Source organism: Bombina bombina, chromosome 2 (genome assembly GCF_027579735.1).
Source record: "Bombina bombina isolate aBomBom1 chromosome 2, aBomBom1.pri, whole genome shotgun sequence".
Classification (NCBI taxonomy): Eukaryota; Metazoa; Chordata; class Amphibia; order Anura; family Bombinatoridae; genus Bombina; species Bombina bombina.
Window position 1 is genome coordinate 435,409,112 of NC_069500.1, and position 20,285 is coordinate 435,429,396.

The 20,285-nt window shown below is 39.2% G+C and overlaps 1 pseudogene; it reads left to right on the plus strand.

The window, feature by feature from the left end:
* The first annotated feature begins 2,528 nt into the window (after nt 1-2,528).
* Nucleotides 2,529-13,374, plus strand: LOC128646989 (peptidyl-tRNA hydrolase 2, mitochondrial-like; annotated as a pseudogene).
* Nucleotides 13,375-20,285: the final 6,911 nt, after the last annotated feature.

A 20,285-nucleotide genomic window follows, 5' to 3' on the forward strand; every position in this document is an offset into this window, starting at 1 on the left:
CTAAATAGTTTATTTTCAAAGACAAATCTTTCCTCAAAAACATTCATGTAGATATTCGCATATTTGGGGGCAACATTGGATCCCATGGCTGTAGTTGAAGATAAAAAAAAAGAGTTCTCAAAAAGGAAATAGTTATTATACAAAATGATCTCCAACAGTTGTTAAATAAAAGGAATCTGACCAATGTTATGTGTACCTGTAGAGTATAAAGCATACCTAACAGCACCTAAACCACTTTCATGAGAGATAGATGTATACAAACTGGTTACGTCTAAACTAAACATTACAAATTTATCTGTGGTTAGTTGCAAATAGTTCAATTTACTGAGAAAATCATTAGTATCCTTAATAAAAGTGCTTGATTGCCCCACCAAAGGACATAATATTCTGTCCAAAAAAATGTAAGTACGTGTAACCCTGTTATTGAAGTATACAAACAGTTCCCCATGCCAGGCTAAAAGCGCAGTAAGAGTTTACAAGATGTTTTTTTTTTTTTTTCTTTAAATAGTTTTATTAAGATTCACGGTAAGGCATACAATAGTGAAATATCAATACATATTATACAAATAAATGATTCCAAGACAGCAAGTTATAAACATTTGTGAGATCAAACAAGTAAGCTATGCCTATCAGACTATATACCCTCTAAAGAGCTATAAGGCCACTCTTGGACCTTGAAAAGATATAAAGATAATCAGTAAAGAAGGTAACTGAAAACAGTACAAGACCACTCATGGGTCTCAATTAGCGAATCTTATTTTTTGTTTTAAGGGAAGGGATTATGAAGTAGACAAATATATAAAGAAATGGTAAAAATTGTATACATGTTCCATACTTATGGTCTAGTACAGGTAAAAACTAGATAATCACAATATATGGGTATGACACATTTATAGTCTATTACAAATAGAAATTAGCTTTATGGCATTCCAAAATATAAAAACCTAATTTTTCTGTCTTTTTGTTCAGAACCAGCTGGGCCTCTCTTGGACCCCTGAACCCTTATGGAGATAAACAACAAAGGGTGGAAAATATGAGACCACTTTTGGGCCTTTATAAAACTAAACATAGACATATATAAAATTAGCTAAATTACATGTGGGTTGAACTGAAATTTCAACAGATAGGAGAGCATACATCATAGTTATAGTCTAGCATACAGAAAACTCAATTTATAACAGTATAATATAACAAAAGGTGTGACACATACTATTATCAACTAGCACTAACATCTGGGCTGTATTGATGTACAAGGGGTACATGTAATAAAATTAAGTAGGGTTACTGATTGCAGTATATAATTAAGTCCTAGCAGACTGTGGTATTAATTACCAGGCACAAAGATGCGGGGCCTTTGGGAACTTATATGGCCATAATTTATTGCCCACATCTCCAGAGGGGGGTGAGAGAGGTCCATGAGGCTTTGTAAGCCAATAGTCTGTGGGGTGTTATATTATTCTAACGGTGTGACACAGTCTAACTAATATGGAATGCTATAACACTGCAGCATATAGTATAGTGCAACATAATGGGAAATCAGAATACAGTTCTTTCAAATACCCATCTATTACATCTCTAAGTATCCCTGCTTATGACTCATTATTTGCCTAATTAAAATAACAAGCTTCTGTATTTGAAGTCACACGGTGACGTTAAGAGTGTGAACTATAAGCATCTGTATATGAAAACAAGCTCCCTAGTAAAAGCAAACAGGTATGAACCAAAATCCCATAAACCCACCTTGTGAACATAAAATAAAATTACACCAAAGTATAAATATATAGTGGGCAAGTGGAAGCAGTACGCAATGTATAACCGTAAACCAAACTATAAGTCTTGAAGCTAAGTAGAGGTTCTCCCAGGAAGGTCCGATATTATGTCCACATTAATACACCGTTAAGAGTTTTGTTCAGCCTATACCTATTCTGCAGGCTAAGCAACTCACAGCAGCAGCAGTTCGGACGGCAGATGCCTCAGTTGGAGACCGCAAGGGCCTTACCCCAGTGCTAACTTGCGTGGATTGTAACAGGTAATGTGAGGAAAGTTGTAAACCCAGTGTCCGTTCACCTCTCAGGGCTTTAACCCCAGCAGGTGGGTTGCATATTTGAGCGTGCTTCAACATGACTGCCAAATGAATGGATTTGTGAGCTGAGCGGCATGTAGTGTTGGAATCCATTTCCCCTGTCAGAGGCGAGATGTAATTTAGCGCCATGTGGTCAGCGACTCTCTGGTTAGCCCTATCGACCTTCTCTTTACTTGTACTGGCAGCATAATCAGGAGTAACGGTCCGCCCAGACAAACACATGTCCCCATCTCCTTGTTTTTGCGGGCCATTATAGAATGCAGGCAGCTGATGCTGGGGCCCCAAAGCGCTGCATCTACCTTCATTCATCGGAGAGTGGGCTGTTTGTAGATCAGCCTTGTCGACCTCAGGTTTAATAAAGGCCATTCGTAACTGTTCTATACATTCAGCCTGAAAAGCATCAAAGAGGCTACACAGCTCCTCTACAAGACATATAGCCGGCTTCATGCTGGAGCAATTGATCTCTGGTATACACCACAGGATATTGTAGGTAGTAGCGAAATATCTGGGTGACAGTAGAGTTAGTGCGTATCCCACTCCACAATAGCACCGTTACCTATAAATACATATGTCCATGGGTGAAAAAGACAGTTATTGCCATAGCATTTCAGCAGCTACGTATCAATAGATCTAGACAGCACACACGGCTGTTATTCCTGACACATCAGGACTCAGGGAGGGTAAATGAGGAGCCAGGTCTGTTGCTAGGCCTCCGCTGCGTTCCTCATCTATTCCGGTCTGCTTGGCTGGAATTCAAAGTTAAAAAGCACAGAAATCCGTTTTTCAGATATTAATCTACAGGACAGTTGTAATTCCAGGCTTGGATTTTAAGTTTGTGAAGCTATAGGCAACGGATCTATCAGCTCCCGGATTCAGCTAAAGTTAAAAGCAGCCATCTTGGTCGGTGTTCGGATCCGCCCCCTTACAAGATGTTTTGATAAAAGCAGACATTGGTCCAAGTAAATCTATAGAACAATCTTTTATTACAAGGAATAATTTGAGTTGTTTTCCATGTCTGGGCTGTGTGAATTGCAGTACTATCATTAAAAGTCCATACTTTCTGCATCCCCACACTGGACATAAATATTTCTATTGTGATCACTTCACTTGCGATACTCGGTACGTGGTATACCTGATCAAATGCCCATGTGAGCGTGCATGTGGGTGAGACCACTAGACGTATTCGAGATTGCATTAGTGAGCACAAAAGCAATATTAGATGTAAGGTTGTCACTGCCCCAGTTGCTTGCCATTTTTTAAGTTCAGGGCACCAAATCAACCAACTAAGATATAAGATAATAGAACAGATTAAAATCCCCAGAAGGGAAGGTAATAGGGAGCTATTACTTAATCAGCATGAAACCTTTTGGATCTTCCATCTAGATACACTAGAACAAAAGAGAATGCATAGGGAAATCAACTGGGCAGTTTTCTATTAAATGTTTTCCTTTAGAATTTCATAATCAAAATTGATTGTGTATATACTGATTATTTTTTATTTTTTCTTGAACTGAATAAAAGGATTGTTTGCATGAACTGGAGACCACTTTCTTCCTTTTTCTACTATTTTTGTTGAGTTTGGCAGTTTCTCACTGTGGGACTCCTAAATAGTGTTGTGCTGGTATCCTTTTTTTCAAAAACTCATGCAGATATCAGACAAGGTAGGAGGGAACGCTGGAGTCTTACTCGAAACTTTGATATTTTGAGGAACACACCTAGGACCAGATTGCAAGTAGTGCGTTAATGCTAGTGCGGGACGTGATAAACAGTATCTCTGGATCTTGCTAAAATTAGCATGCAACTTAATATTACAAGTCCATAATAAATCAGATTTACTAGAGAAGGTTTAGCGTGACTGACATAGCTCTAGCGCACCCATTACTTTCAATGCATATTGCAATCACGATATATAGCTCTGATATTAGGTTGAAAGTTATAGTTTGTGCTTGAGCAAAAGCCCTAATACCGCTAGAAGAATTAGCGTGACCTGAGACCTGAAGTAAAGTGTAAGAGTTAAAATAAAGTTTCACAAAACACATGTAAAACATATTAAAATAAAGTATTACACTAATATACACAATTTCTTTATAAAAAATATAACATTTATATTGATAAGAATGTTTTAAATTGGTTAAAAAGAGATATATATGGCAAGGTGTTTGACTGGGAAGGGCTCCAATTATGTACAGTATATGTCAAAATATTTGTATGTGTGTATGTATAAATGTGTATATATGTATATACATGTGTATTTATGTGTTCATATGTGTAAATATTTTTATGCAAATCCACAAAGAAGAAGGCGAGAGCGTTTGAAAATAAAACTTAACCTTTATTGGCAAGTAAAAGATTAGGACATGCAGGATGTCAGTACAAACTAGAGATAGGGTACCTCTGGCTGGTAAGGCTTACGTGTTTCGGCAAAGCCGTATTCATAGCATAATATTTATATGTACACATACATACATGTAACAGGCATACCTTAGAGATATTAAGGGTTCGGTTCCAGACCACTGCAATAAAGCAAATATTGCAATAAAGTGAGTCACACAAATTTTTCCATTGCATATAAAAGTTATGTTTGTACTATACTGTAGTTACAAGTGGAGCGTTATTTACCGCTCCCACTCAAACGTTAACTTCACTTTTTTCGTTGGGTAGCGTTGGGTAGAGTCTCATTCTATTATGAAGAGAAAAAGCAGGAATGATTCAGCCCATAAAGGCAAAGTACTGTAGTGTTAGGACCAGTCAGCATTAAGACACCAGTTGTAAGTTGGTGACTGGCTAAGCAGAATATGGCCATATTGTGTGACTAAGAACCCAATTTTAATATAGAAGCATAGGTGTTTTTTGCAGGTAATTGTTTGCAGCATTTAAAAATTTGTTGTTTATTTGCAAGTGGATGTGCGCCAAACCCTCTGCTGTTATATATATATTGGAAAAATGGCACTGATAGGGGTCGATTAATTAAGCAGCGCATGCTGCATCAATGCCCCATCATTTCTGGTCAGAAACTGAAGTTAAGAAGCAATCAGATGATTGGCGGCCCGTGCTAGTGGTCGATTGGCCTCAAGTGAGCAGGGGGTAGCATTGCGTAAGCATTTTACCGGAAATGCTTGTGCAATGTTAAATGCTGACAGCGTATGCTGTTGGCATTAAGCGAGGTTGAGCAGATATAATTCGCTACAGCGCTGGACCTTTGTTAAATCTACCTCATAGACTTGCTCAACACAGGTTTGCCACAAACCTTCAATTAGTAAAAAATGTAATATCAGCAAAGCGCAATAAAGTGAAGTGCAATAAAACGAGGTACACCTATACAGATATATATATATATATATATATACACACATACACACAAATATATATATATATATATATATATATATATACTTTTAAGCCCTTCCTAGTCAAATACCTTAAAATATGCAATATCATTTCTTTCATGTAATTGGCAAGAGTCCATGAGCTAGTGGCGTATGGGATATACAATCCTACCAGGAGGGGCAAAGTTTCCCAAACCTCAAAATGCCTATAAATACACCCGTCACCACACCCACAATTCAGTTTTACAAACTTTGCCTCCTATGGAGGTGGTGAAGTAAGTTTGTGCTAAGATTTCTACGTTGATATGCGCTTCTCAGCATTGTTGAAGCCTGATTCCTCTCAGAGTACAGCGAATGTCAGAGGGACGTGAAGGGAGTATCACTTATGAATACGATGATTTCCCTAACGGGGGACTATTTCATAGGTTCTCTGTTATCGGTCGTAGAGATTCATCTCCTACCTCCCTTTTCAGATCGACGATATACTCTCAATTTACCATAACTTCTACTGATAACTGTTTCAGTACTGGTTTGGCTATCTGCTATATGTGGATGGGTGTCTTTTGGTAAGTATGTTTTTTATTACTTAAGGCACCTCAGCTATGGTTTGGCACTTTATGCATTTATATAAAGTTCTAAATATATGTATTGTACTTATATTTGCCATGAGTCAGGTTCATGTATTTCCTTCTGCAGACTGTCAGTTTCATATTTGGGGAAAATAAACATTTTTAAGAAATGTTTTTCTTACCTGGGGTTTAGTCTTTTTTTCAATTGACTACTTTCTTACAAATTGCGGACGGTATTAGGCCCGCAGGTGCGCCAAATGCTAGACTTTATGGAGTCATTCTTGGCGTACCTCGTTTTATTGCACTTCACTTTATTGCGCTTTGCTGATATTACATTTTTTACTAATTGAATGTTTGTGGCAAACCTGTGTTAAGCAAGTCTATGAGGTAGATTTAACAATCCCCAAAGTTGATGGGGCTATTTCTACTCTTGCTAAACGTACCACTATTCCTATGGAAGATAGTACTTCCTTTAAGGATCCTTTAGATAGGAAGCTTAGATATTTATTTTCAGGTCATCTTCTCAGACCTGCAATTTCTTTGGCTGATGTTGCGGCTGCATCAACTTTCTGGTTGGAGAATTTAGCGCAACAAGAATTGGATTCTGACATATCTAGCATTATTCGCTTAATGCAATATGCTAATCATTTTATTTGTGATGCCATTTTTTATATTATCAAAATTGATGTTAGATCCATGTCTTTAGCTATTTTAGCTAGAAGAGCTTTGTGGCTTAAATCTTGGAATGCTAATATGACATCTAAATCTAGATTACTATCTCTTTCTTTCCAAGGTAATAATTTATTTGGTTCTCAGTTGGATTCTATTATTTCAACTATTACTGGTGGAAAGGGAGTTTTTCTGCCTCAGGATAAAAAACCTAAGGGTAAATCTAAGGCTTCTAACCGTTTTTGTTCCTTTCGTTAAAATATGGAACAAAAACCCAATCCTTCCCCCATGGAATCTGTTTCCAATTGGAAGCCTTCCTCAAATTGGAATAAATCCAAACCATTTAAGAAACCAAAGTCAGCCCCTAAGTCCGCATGAAGGTGCGGCCCTCATTCCAGCTCAGCTGGTAGGGGGCAGATTAAGGTTTTTCAAGGATTTTTGGATAAATTCTGTCCAAAATCAATGGATTCAGAGCATTGTCTCTCAAGGGTATCGAATAGGATTCAGAGTAAGACCTCCTGTGAGAAGATTTTTTCTCTCACATATCCCAGCAAATCCAGTAAAAGCTCAGGCTTTCCTGAAGTGTGTTTCAGACCTGGAGTCTTCAGGGTTAATCATGCCAGTTCCTTTTCAGGAACAAGGTTTGGGGTTTTATTCAAATCTATTCATTGTCCCAAATAAGGAAAATTTATTCAGACCAGTTCTGGATCTGAAAATTTTGAATCGTTATGTAAGAGTACCAACTTTCAAGATGGTGACTATAAGGACTATTCTGCCTTTTGTTCAGTGAGGACATTATATGTCCACAATAGACTTGCAGGATGCATACCTTCATATTCCGATTCATCCAGAGCATTATCAGTTCCTGAGATTCTCTTTTCTAGACAAGCATTACCAATTTGTTGCTCTTCCATTTGGCCTAGCAACAGCTCCAAGAATCTTTTCAAAGGTTCTAGGTACCCTACTCTCTGTAATCAGAGAATAGGGTATTGCGTTGTTTCCTTATTTGGATGATATTTTGGTACTAGCTCAGTCTTTACGTTCTGCAGAATCTAACACAAATCAACTAGTGTTGTTTCTTCGGAAACATGGTTGGAGGATTAATCTACCAAAAAGTTTCCTAATTCCTCAGACAAGGGTCACCTTTTTAGGCTTCCAGATAGATTCAGTGTCCATGACTCTGTCTCTAACAGACAAGAGACGTTTAAAATTGGTTGCAGCCTGCCGGCACCTTCAGTCTCAGTCATTCCCTTCAGTGGCTATGTGCATGGAAGTTTTAGGTCTCATGACTGCAGCATCGGACGCAATCCCTTTTGCTCGTTTTCACATGAGACCTCTACAGCTTTGTATGCTGAACCAATGGTGCAGTGATTATAGAAAGATATCACAATATCCTTAAATCCCAATGTTCGACACTCTCTGACGTGGTGGATAGATCACCATTGTTTAGTTCAAGGGGCTTCTTTTGTTCAGCCAACCTGGACTGTGATCACAACAGATGCGAGTCTTTCAGGTTGGGGAGCAGTTTGGGGATCACTGACAGCACAAGGGGTTTGGAAATTTCAAGAGGCGAGATTACCAATAAATATTTTAGAACTCTGTGCAATTCTCAGAGCTCTTCAGTTTTGGCCTCTGTTAAAGAGAGAATCGTTCATTTGTTTTCAGACAGACAATATTACAACAGTAGCATATGTCAATCATCAGGGTGGGACTCACAGTCCCCAAGCTATGAAAGAAGTATCTCTGATACTTGCTTGGGCGGAATCCAGCTCCTGTCTAATCTCTGCGGTGCATATCCCAGGTGTAGACAATTGGGAAGCAGATTATCTCAGCCGTCAGACTTTACATCCAGGGGAGTGGTCTCTTCATCCAGATGTGTTTTCTCAGATTGTTCAGATGTGGGGTCTTCCAGAGATAGATCTCATGGCCTCTCATCTAAACAAGAAACTTCCCAGATACCTGTCCAGGTCCAGGGATGTTCAGGCGGAAGCAGTGGATGCGCTGACACTTCCTTGCTGTTATCATCCTGCTTACATTTTCCCGCCTCTAGTTCTTCTTCCAAGAGTGATCTCCAAAATCATCATGGAACAATTGTTTGTGTTGCTGGTGGCTCCAGCATGGCCACACAGGTTTTGGTATGCAGATCTGGTTCGGATGTCCAGTTGCCAACCTTGGCCACTTTCGTTAAGGCCGGACCTACTGTCTCAAGGTCCGTTTTTCCATCAGGATCTCAAATCATTAAATTTGAAGGTATGGAAATTGAATGCTTAGTACTAAGTCATAGAGGTTTCTCTGACTCAGTGATTAATACTATGTTACAAGCTCGTAAATCTGTCTCTAGAAAGATTTATTATAGAGTTTGGAAGACTTACATTTCATGGTGTTCTTCTCATAAATTCTCTTGGCATTCTTTTAGAATTCCTAGAATTTTACAGTTTCTTCAGGATGGTTTGGATAAGGTTTTGTCTGCAAGTTCCTTGAAGGGACAAATCTCTGCTCTTTATGTTTTATTTCACAGAAAGATTGCTATACTTCCTGATATTCACTGTTTTGTACAGGCTTTAGTTCGTATTAAGCCTGTCATTAAATCAATTTCTCCTCCTTGGAGTCTTAATTTGGTTTTGAAGGCTTTACAGGCTCCTCCATTTGAGCCTATGCATTCTTTGGACATTAAACTACTTTCTTGGAAAGTGTTGTTCCTTTTGGCTATCTCTTCTGCTAGAAGAGTCTCTGAGCTATCTGCTCTTTCTTGTGAGTCTTCTTTTCTGATTTTTCATCAGGATAAGGCAGTTTTGCGGACTTCTTTTCAATTTTTACCTAAGGTTGTGAATTCTAACAACATTAGTAGATAAATTGTTGTGCCTTCCTTGTGTCCTAATCCTAAGAATTCTTTGGAAAGATCCTTACATTCTTTGAATGTGGTAAGAGATTTGAAATATTATGTGGAAGTTACTAAAGATTTCAGGAAGACTTACAGTCTATTTGTTCTGGTCCTAGGAAAGGTCAGAAGGCTTCTGCTATTTCCTTGGCTTCTTGGTTAAAACTTTTGATTCATCAAGTTTATTTGGAGTCGGGTCAGGCCCCGCCTCAGAGAATTATAGCTCATTCTACTAGATCAGTCTCCACTTTGTGGGCCTTTAAGAATGAAGCTTCAGTTGATCAGATTTGCAAAGCGGCAACTTGGTCCTCTTTGCATACATTTACTAAATTCTACCGTTTTGATGTATTTGCTACTTCAGAAGCAGTTTTTGGTAGAAAAGTTCTTCAGGCAGCTGTTTCAGTTTGATTCTTCTGCTTTTGATTTAAGTTTTTTTCTTTCATTTATGAGAATAAACTTATTTTTTTGGGTTGTGGATTAATTTTTTCAGTGGAAAATGGCTGTTTTTATTTTTATCCCTCCCTCTCTAGTGACTCTTGCGTTGAGTTCCACATCTTGGGTATTGCTATCCCATACGTCACTAGCTCATGGACTCTTGCCAATTACAGGAAAGAAAACATAATTTATGTAAGAACTTACCTGATAAATTCATTTATTTCATATTGGCAAGAGTCCATGAGGCCCACCCTTTTTATGGTTGTTATGATTTTTTGTATAAAGCACAATTATTTCCAAATTTCTTTTGTTGATGCTTTCTACTCCTTTCTTTATCACCTCACTGCTTGGCTATTCGTTAAACTAAATTGTGGGTGTGGTGAGGGGTGTATTTATAGGCATTTTGAGGTTTGGGAAACTTTGCCCCTCCTGGTAGGATTGTATGTCCCATACGTCACTAGCTCATGGACTCTTGCCAATATGAAAGAAATTAATTTATCAGGTAAGTTCTTACATAAATTATGTTTTTTAATCAATTTAATATGTTTTAATTTTTTTTATTAGAAATACTTGAAATTCCTATGTTCACCGCTGAGCCAAATTATGTCTTATACTGATTGGATAATTATACTACACCAAGAACACCATAGCTAGACGCATAATCCTTGACCTGCAGTGGACTATTTTTCTAAACCTGGGACAATTTCAGTGACAGCAGGTATTACATGTGGACTTTTACTTGGCTGGTATCTTAGGGGTCGTTATTTCCTCTCCAGAATCATTACAACTTTGGCTTTAACCCCTTAACGACACGAGTCGTACAGGGTACGTCGCACACAACCTGGTCTTTAAAGACCAGCGACGTACCCTGTACGACTTTGGGGATTAAAGCGGCTGGAAGCGATCCTGATCGCTTCCAGCCGCTTTACGGTTATTGCAGTGATGCCTCGATATCGAGGCATCCTGCAATAACCTTTTTCCCCCATCCGATGCAGAGAGAGCCACTCTGTGGCCCTCTCTGCACCGGCATCGATGGCCGCAATCGTTGGTGGGTGGGAGCTGACCGTGGAGGCGGGTGGGCGGCCATCGGTGACAAATTGAAGAGAGAGGGGGGCGGGATCGGGGGCGGGGTTGTTGGGCGCGCGCATGGGAGCGCGCGCGTGCACGGGGGCCGGTGGGTGGGCGCGTGCACGGGGAGGGAGCGGGTGGGAACCGCTACACTACAGCAAATTAATTATATAAAACTGGCAGTAAGGGGGGATACAATCCCCAACAAAAATAAATATAAGGGATCTGGGAGCGGGTGGGGGATTTGTCTGTGGGGGGGGAAGCTACACTACAGAAAAAATGGAATTTTTTTTTAAAAAAAACAAAAAAAAAACATTTGTATTTGCAAACAGGGTACTGGCAGACAGCTGCCAGTACCCAAGATGGCTCCCAGTAAGGTAGAGGTGGAGGGTTAGAGAGCTGTTTGGGGGGGGATCAGGGAGGTTGGGGGCTAAGGGGGGATCCTACACAGCTGCATATGTAAATATGCTTTACAATTTTTTTTTAAATTTTAAATATACCTTTTATTTTAGTACTGGCAGACTTTCTGCCAGTACTTAAGATGGCGGGGACAATTGTGGGATGGGGGAGGGAAGAGAGCTATTTGGGAGGGATCCTGGGGTGTGATGTGTCAGGTGGGAGGCTGATCTCTACGCTAAAGCTAAAATTAACCCTGCAAGCTCCCTACAAATGACCTAATTAACCCCTGCACTGCTGGGCATAATACACGTGTGGTGCGCAGCGGCATTTAGCGGCCTTATAATTACCAAAAAGCAACGCCAAAGCCATATATGTCTGCTATTTCTGAACAAAGGGGATCCCAGAGAAGCATTTACAATCATTTATGCCATACTTGCAAAAGTTGTTTGTAAATAATTTCAGTGAGAAACCTAAAATTGTGAAAAATTTTACGTTTTTTTTAATTTGATCGCATTTAGCGGTGAAATGGTAGCATGAAATATACCAAGATGGGCCTAGATCAATACTTGGGGTTGTCTACTACACTACACTAAAGCTAAAATTAACCCTAGAAGCTCCCTACATGCTCCCTAATTAACCCCTTCACTGCTGGGCATAATACACGTGTGATGCGCAGTGGCATTTAGCGGCCTTCTAATTACCAAAAAGCAACGCCAAAGTCCTATATTTCTGCTATTTTTGAACAAAGGGGATCCCAGAGAAGCATTTACAACCATTTATGCCATAATTGCACAAGTTGTTTGTAAATAATTTCAGTGAGAAACCTAAAGTTTGTGAAAATATTTGGGAAAAAGTGAACAATTTTTTTTATTTGATTGCATTTGGTGGTGAAATGGTGGCATGAAATATACCAAAATGGACCTAGATCAATACTTTGGGATGTCTTCTAAAAAAAAATATATACTTGTCAAGAGTTAATCAGGGATTCCTGACAGATATCAGTGTCCCAATGTAACTAGCGCTAATTTTGAAAAAAAATGGTTTGGAAATAGCAAAGTGCTACTTGTATTTATGGCCCTATAGTTTACAAAAAAAGCAAAGAACATGTAAACATTGGGTATTTCTAAACTCAGGACAAAATTTAGAAACTATTTAGCATGGGTGTTTTTTGGTGGTTGTAGATGTGTAACAGATTGTGGGGGTCAAAGTTAGAAAAAGTGTGTTTTTTTCCATTTTTTCCTAATATTTTATAATTTTTTTTATAGTAATTTATAAGATATGATGAAAATAATGGTATCTTTAGAAAGTCCATTTAATGGCGAGAAAAACGGTATATAATATGTGTGGGTACAGTAAATGAGTAAGAGGAAAATTACAGCTAAACACAAACACCGCAGAAATTTAAAAATAGCCCTGGTCCTTCAGGGAAAGAAATTGAAAAATGGCCGTGTCCTTAAGGGGTTAAATGAGGCTGGAAGTGACACAAGCATAATGGGAGAGAGTGACGAGTTTAAAATAGTATTGGTTGTCCGCAATGATTTGAAAATGGTTAAAGGAAAAGTTGAAGCACAATGCTCGCATGCCTAAAGTGTCGGTCTATAAACAACTGCTCAAGAGAAATCCGGGACTACTCAAACAATGGGAATATTGTGGGCAACTTAAAGTGGTGTTAAAAGCACCTAATGAATACACCTTATTTAAACTTCTCATTCATACTAAGTAAGAAGGGTTGACCATTAGTTTGATACAAGATGCTGGTCGCACTCAGATAGCACCAGGTTCAAGAACCATACTCGGTGTGTGACCAGGTCCTGCTGAATTGACAAGGTGACTGGACATTACCACATGGTTACCTTTACCACATGGTTGTTTTATGGCACTATAATTAGATGTTTGAGAAGAAATGTGTTTTTGGTGGTAAAAAAAAAAGAATTTGTAGTATCTTAACACACATTCGGCTTAAGCACAGTTGATCTAGAGCAGTTTCAGTTAGCGCTCAAGCGATAAAATGCAAAAGCTTTCTTTAGAGTACTTCATAGAAGTCTGTGAGGAGAGCGAGTTAGCGCAGTACCATATCTAAAGTCCTGAAGTTAGCTTGTGTCTGAGTCATTTGGCCTTTTTATCCATGAAAAGGGCTAAATACTTGCTTATAGTATTACAATGTTATGCCGACTCACTGGGATGAACTATTTTTTTTTAATGACAATTCCAATAAACATCCAATCAGTGTGCGCGTCATATGACACTCTTGAAGTCCAGCATTCTAAAGCCCTTAGGAAGCCTACATAGAGAGTGGGTGGGACTGCTCTTTATGTCACAGACCAGCCAAAAGAGGAAATTAAGGGAGGCGAAGGAACAGAAGATACCCAGTAGGATTATAAATCTTGTATTATAAAATATATATACACTTTAAAAAAAAAATACAATAATACTGTATAATTATACTTATATATGCTTTTTATTCTTGATCTTTAAATTCCCCTGGCTCCTCTCCTGAAATTATTTGTTTCCAAAGTTTGATAGGTGGTGGGTGGTACATTTAACCACAAGCAAACCACCTGCGCTTTGTCTTTATATAGCAGTGCACTCTCTTGCTACTGCTTTCTTTGCTGTACCACATTACTCCTTACAGTGACAGCCGTGATACATTAAGGAAAGCAGCAGCACAAAAGTATGTTTTTTGATAATTGTACAGTGTTTTGAAAAGTTGCTGTAATACAGATGGCCTGTATTGCAGGATATACTGAAACACTTTGAAAATTATTGTATTTCAGAACCTCATGCAGCAAAGGGGTTAAGTAGCACAGCGATGGGCACCATTTTTTGACTATATACATATATATTTATGTGTTAATATGTATAAAAAACACGTATTAACACATAAATATACCTATATATGTATATAATCATATAATATATATTTACATTGCGGTCTATGGGAAAACACAGTTCCCTTAGACCGCAATGTAAAGGCACTTCTAACACCCCACTCCCACCAACTTTATAGCCCCAAAATTGCCTAGTGCAGTTTTTTTATATTAAAAAAAGCTGTTTTTAAAAAATTAAAAAAACTATATTGCCCTCAATTTTAGAAAATGAACAAGAGATCTAGGGCCCAATCCGATATGCAGCGTCGCCCGCAAAAGCCGGCAACGCCGAAATTTGCGCTGGTTTGGTATCACATATACGGCGTAACCTAGAAGTTACGCTCGTATATTTCTGCCTTCGCCCATAGTTTTTTGGGCCATAGGCAGGTATACCAAACCAGCGCAGTTTGGTATCCAATATACAGCGTAAGGACTTACGTGGCGAAAATGGAGAAATCTTACTCGCCACAAAATGCAGCCGTAGTAAGCCTTACGCTGTCTATTGGAGCCCCGTAACTCCCTAAACTACCTGCTATATAAAACCTAACACCTAATGCATGCGCAATGTTTATCTACCTGTCAACTGCCCCCCCCCAATCCCCCGCCGCAATCCCTAATAAAGTATTTAACCCCGCACATGGACCCCGCCGCCACCTACATTAAAAGTATAACCCCCTAATGTGATCCCCCTACACGGTCGCAAGCTACATTACATACCCCCTAATGTGAGTCCCTTACACCGCCGCCATCTACCTTACCTACCCCCTAAAGTGAGCACCTACCCCGCCGCCATCTACCTTACCTACCACCTAAAATGAGCCCCTACCCCGCCGCCATCTATCTTACCTACCCCCTAAAGTGAGCACCTACCCTGCCGCCATCTACCTTACCTACCACCCTAAAGTAAGCCCCTTACACCGCCGCCATCTATTTTAAAAATATTAACCCCTAATTTAATCCCCCTACACCGCCGCCAGCTATATTAACTATATTAACCCTAATTATATTAGGGTTAATATAGTTAATATAGTTATTATATTATATATATTAACTATATTAACCCTAATTATATTAGGGTTAATATAGTTAATATCGTTATTATATTATATATATATTAAGTATAATAACCCTATCTAACTCTAACATCCCTAACTAAATTCTTATTAAAATAAATCTAATTAATATTAATATTATTAATTAAAATATTCCTATTTAAATCTAAATACTTACCTATAAAATAAATCCTGATAGCTACAATGTCATTAATAATTACATTGTAGCTATTTTAGGGTTTATATTTATTTTACAGGTAACTTGGTATTTATTTTAACTAGGTACAATAGCTATTAAATAGTTAATAACTATTTAATAGCTACCTAGTTAAAATAATTACCAATTTACCTGTAAAATAAATCCTAACCTAAGTTACAAATACACCTACACTATCAATAAATTAAATAAACTACAAATATCTAAACTAAAATACAATAAAATAATCTAAACTAAATTACAAAAACAAACACTAAATTACAAAAAATAAAAAAAATATTACAAGATTTTTAAGCTAATTACACCCATTCTAAGCCCCCTAATAAAATAATAAAGCCCCCCAAAATAAAAAAAATTCCCTACCCTATTCTAAATTTAAAAAGTTCACAGTTCTTTTACCTTACCAGCCCTTAAAAGGGCCTTTTGCTGGGCATGCCCCAAAGAAAACAGCTCTTTTGCCTGTAAAAGAAAAACACAATACCACCCCCCAACATTACATCCCACCACCCACATACCCCTATTCTAAACCCACCCAAACCCCCCTTAAAAAAACCTAACACTACCCCCCTGAATATTTCCCTACCTTGTCTTCACCCAGCCGGGCCGAACTCTTCATCCGATCCGGGCGATGTCCAATCAAGCGGCAGTGAAGTCTTCTTCCATCCGGACGATGTCTTCAATCAAGCGGCAATGAAGTCTTCTTCCATCCGGCGATGTCTTCAATCAAGCGGCAGTAAAGTCTTCTTCCATCCGGCGATGTCTTCTTCCATCCGGCGATGTCTTCAAGCAAAGCGGCATTTTCAATCTTCTTTCTTCGCTCCTCCGCCGCAGAGCATCCATCCGGCACGAAGACTAAACGAGGAATGAGGTACCTTTAAATGACGTCATCCAAGATGGCGTCTGTCGAATTCCGATTGGCTGATAGGATTCAATCAGCCAATCGGAATTAAGGTAGAAAAATCTGATTGGCTGATTGAATCAGCCAATCAGATTAAAGTTCAATCTGATTGGCTGATTGGTCTTCGTGCCAGATGGATGCTCCGCGGCGGAGGAGCAAAGAAAGAAGATTGAAGATGCCGCTTTGCTTGAAGACATCGCCGGATGGAAGAAGACATCGCCGGATGGAAGAAGACTTCACTGCCGCTTGATTGAAGACATCGCCGGATGGAAGAAGACTTCACTGCCGCTTGATTGAAGACATCGCCTGGATGGAAGAAGACTTCACTGCCGCTTGATTGGACATCGCCCGGATCGGATGAAGAGTTCGGCCCAGCTGGGTGAAGACAAGGTAGGGAGATCTTCAGGGGGGTAGTGTTAGGTTTTTTTAAGGGGGGTTTGGGTGGGTTTAGAATAGGGGTATGTGGGTGGTGGGTTGTAATGTTGGGGGGTGGTATTGTGTTTTTCTTTTACAGGCAAAAGAGCTGTTTTTCTTTGGGGCATGCCACGCAAAAGGCCCTTTTAAGGGCTGGTAAGGTAAAAGAACTGTGAACTTTTTAAATTTAGAATAGGGTAGGGAAATTTTTTTATTTTGGGGGGCTTTATTATTTTATTAGGGGGCTTAGAATATAATTAGGGTTAATATAGTTAATATAGCTGGCGGCGGTGTAGGGGGATTAAATTAGGGGTTAATATTTTTAAAATAGATGGTGGTGGTGTAAAGGGCTCACATTAGGGGGTAGGTAAGGTAGATGGCGGCGGGGTAGGGGCTCACTTTTGGGGGTAGGTAAGGTAGATGGCTTACATTAGGGGGTTATAGAATTAATATACCTGGCGGCGGGGTCCGAGAGCGGCGGTTTAGGGGTTAATACATATTTTTTTTAGGATAGTGAGGGGGGATAGCAGATAGAGGGTTAGACGTGTCGGGCTATGTTTAGGAGGAGATTTAATAACTTTAGTCAGGTTTTGTAGGCGCTGGCAGTTTCTAAAGTGCCGTAAGTCACTGGCGACTCCAGAAATTTGTGCTTACGCAGATTTCTGGACATCGCTGGTTTGTCAGACTTACGGCACTTTAGCCTCTGACGACGCCGTATATAGGATAGCTCGAGTTGCGAGCTGAAACTGCGGGCGACAGGGGGTTCCCTCACTTGCGCCGCAAACTACGATCTTTATCGGATCGCGCCCCTAATCTCTAGTTCATTTTCAGAGCACTAACTGCTACCGCAAGCTTGCGGTTGCAATAACCAGCCACTGTAATGGCTGGTGAATTATTGGGGCCCAAAATATTGTATCTCCTCTATGTCTTACAAAAAAGGAACATTTTTGCTCTGCTCTGCTTCCAATGTGCCAGTGAAATGGAGGGTTAACTCTATCATTTCATAAGCACCTATAGTTTATTTCTTTCAAGTTCTCAAAATTAGAACTAGGTACCTGATATAGGTAGTAAGGACCTTGATTATTGATTGCTTGTGTTAAACTTATAACATATAATATCACACCAAGCGAAGTCTCTTTTAACTTTTCTTCTATGCTAAAGCTTTACTGCTACTGTAACATCAATAGTATAGTCGTGTTATGCAACCTACCCATCAATCATGACACCCAACAATCAGATGTGGCCTACACTCATATTACTCCATTTCCTTTTGTGAGAAAGTATAGATACAGACTTAGGGGTCAATAAAGACCACTGCTCCATAACCTGTCTGCCTGCTCTGAGGCGGTGGACAGAAATCAACCCGATCGAATACGATCGGGTTGATTGACACCCCCTGCTAGCGGCTGATTGGCCGCAAATCTGCAGGGGGCAGCATTGCACCAGCAGTTCACAAGAACTGCTGGTGCAATGATAAATGCCGACAGCATATGCTGTCGGCATTTATCGATGTGCGGCGGACATGATACATTACATCGCATCATATCTGTCCGCACTATCATAAATAGACCCCTCGGTTAAATGCTCTGTAGCCTGAGTAAATGTATTACCCTTATCCTTTGTTCTGGCTCATATATACATACCTCCCAACATTTCAAAATTCAAAAGAGGGACACCCCCCGCAGAAAATTTTTTAAATGTGGTGGGCAGGAGCGGGGGCGGGGCTTAAAAAATCATAAGACTAAAGTAATATAAATAAAATTCTAAATAAAGTCATATCTTTTAATACTCTTAGGCAGCAAATCAAACACAAGCTCAAACCACTGGTATAGCTATGTGAGCTCTGTATTTAATTAACCTTTGCAGAGACAGTGCTAAGTATTTTTTTTCTTAATTGGACATTTAATAATAGATTCTTTAAAACTGCTAATATTCTAGATTCTGGCCTTTAAAGTTAGCGAAAATGCACAGTAACACACTACATAGCATACACTTATACAGGCAGATACACACACATGCTACATAGCATACACTTATACAGGCAGATACACACTACATAGCATACACTTACAGATGCAGATACACACACTACATAGCATACACTTACACATGCAGATACACACACTACATAGCATACAGTTACACATGTAGATACACACACTACATAGCATACACTTACACATGCAGATACACACACTACATAGCATACACTTACACATGCAGACACACACACACTACATAGCATACACTTACACATGCAGACACACACACTACATAGCATACACTTACACATGCAGATACACACACTACATAGCATACACTTACACATGCAGATACACACACTACATAGCATACAGTTACACATGCAGATACACACACTACATAGCATACACTTACACATGCAGATACACACACTACATAGCATACACTTACACATGCAGATACACACACTACATAGCATACACTTACACATGCAGATACACACACTACATAGCATACAGTTACACATGCAGATACACACACTACATAGCATACACTTACACATGCAGATACACACACTACATAGCATACACTTACACATGCAGACACACACACTACATAGCATACACTTACACATGCAGACACACACACTACATAGCATACACTTACTCATGCAGATACACACACACTACATAGCATACACTTACACATGCAGATACACACACACTACATAGCATACACTTATACAGGCAGATACATACACACACTACACAGCATACACTTACACATGCAGACACACATTACATATCATACACTTATACAGGCAGATACACACACACTACATAGCATACACTTATACTGTCATACAGATACACACACACTACATAGTATACTCTTACACATACAGATACACACACACACACTACATAACATACACTTATACATGCAGACACACACTACATATCATACATTTATACATGCAGACACACACACACTACATAGCATACACATATACATGCAGGTACACATAAATACACACACTACATAGCATACACTTACACATGCAGACACACCACATATCATACATTTATACAGGCAGATACACACACACTACATAGCATACACTTATACATGCAGATACGCACACACACACTAAATAGCATGCACTTACACATACAGATACACACACACACACTTATACATACCAATACACACACACACTACATAGCATACACTTATACATGCAGATACACACACGCACATACACTACAAAGCTTACACTTATACATGCAGATACACACACACTACATAGCTTACACTTATACATGCAGATACACACACACTACATATTATACACTTATACATGCAGATACACACACACACTACATAGCTTACACGTATACATGCAGATACACACACACTACATAGCT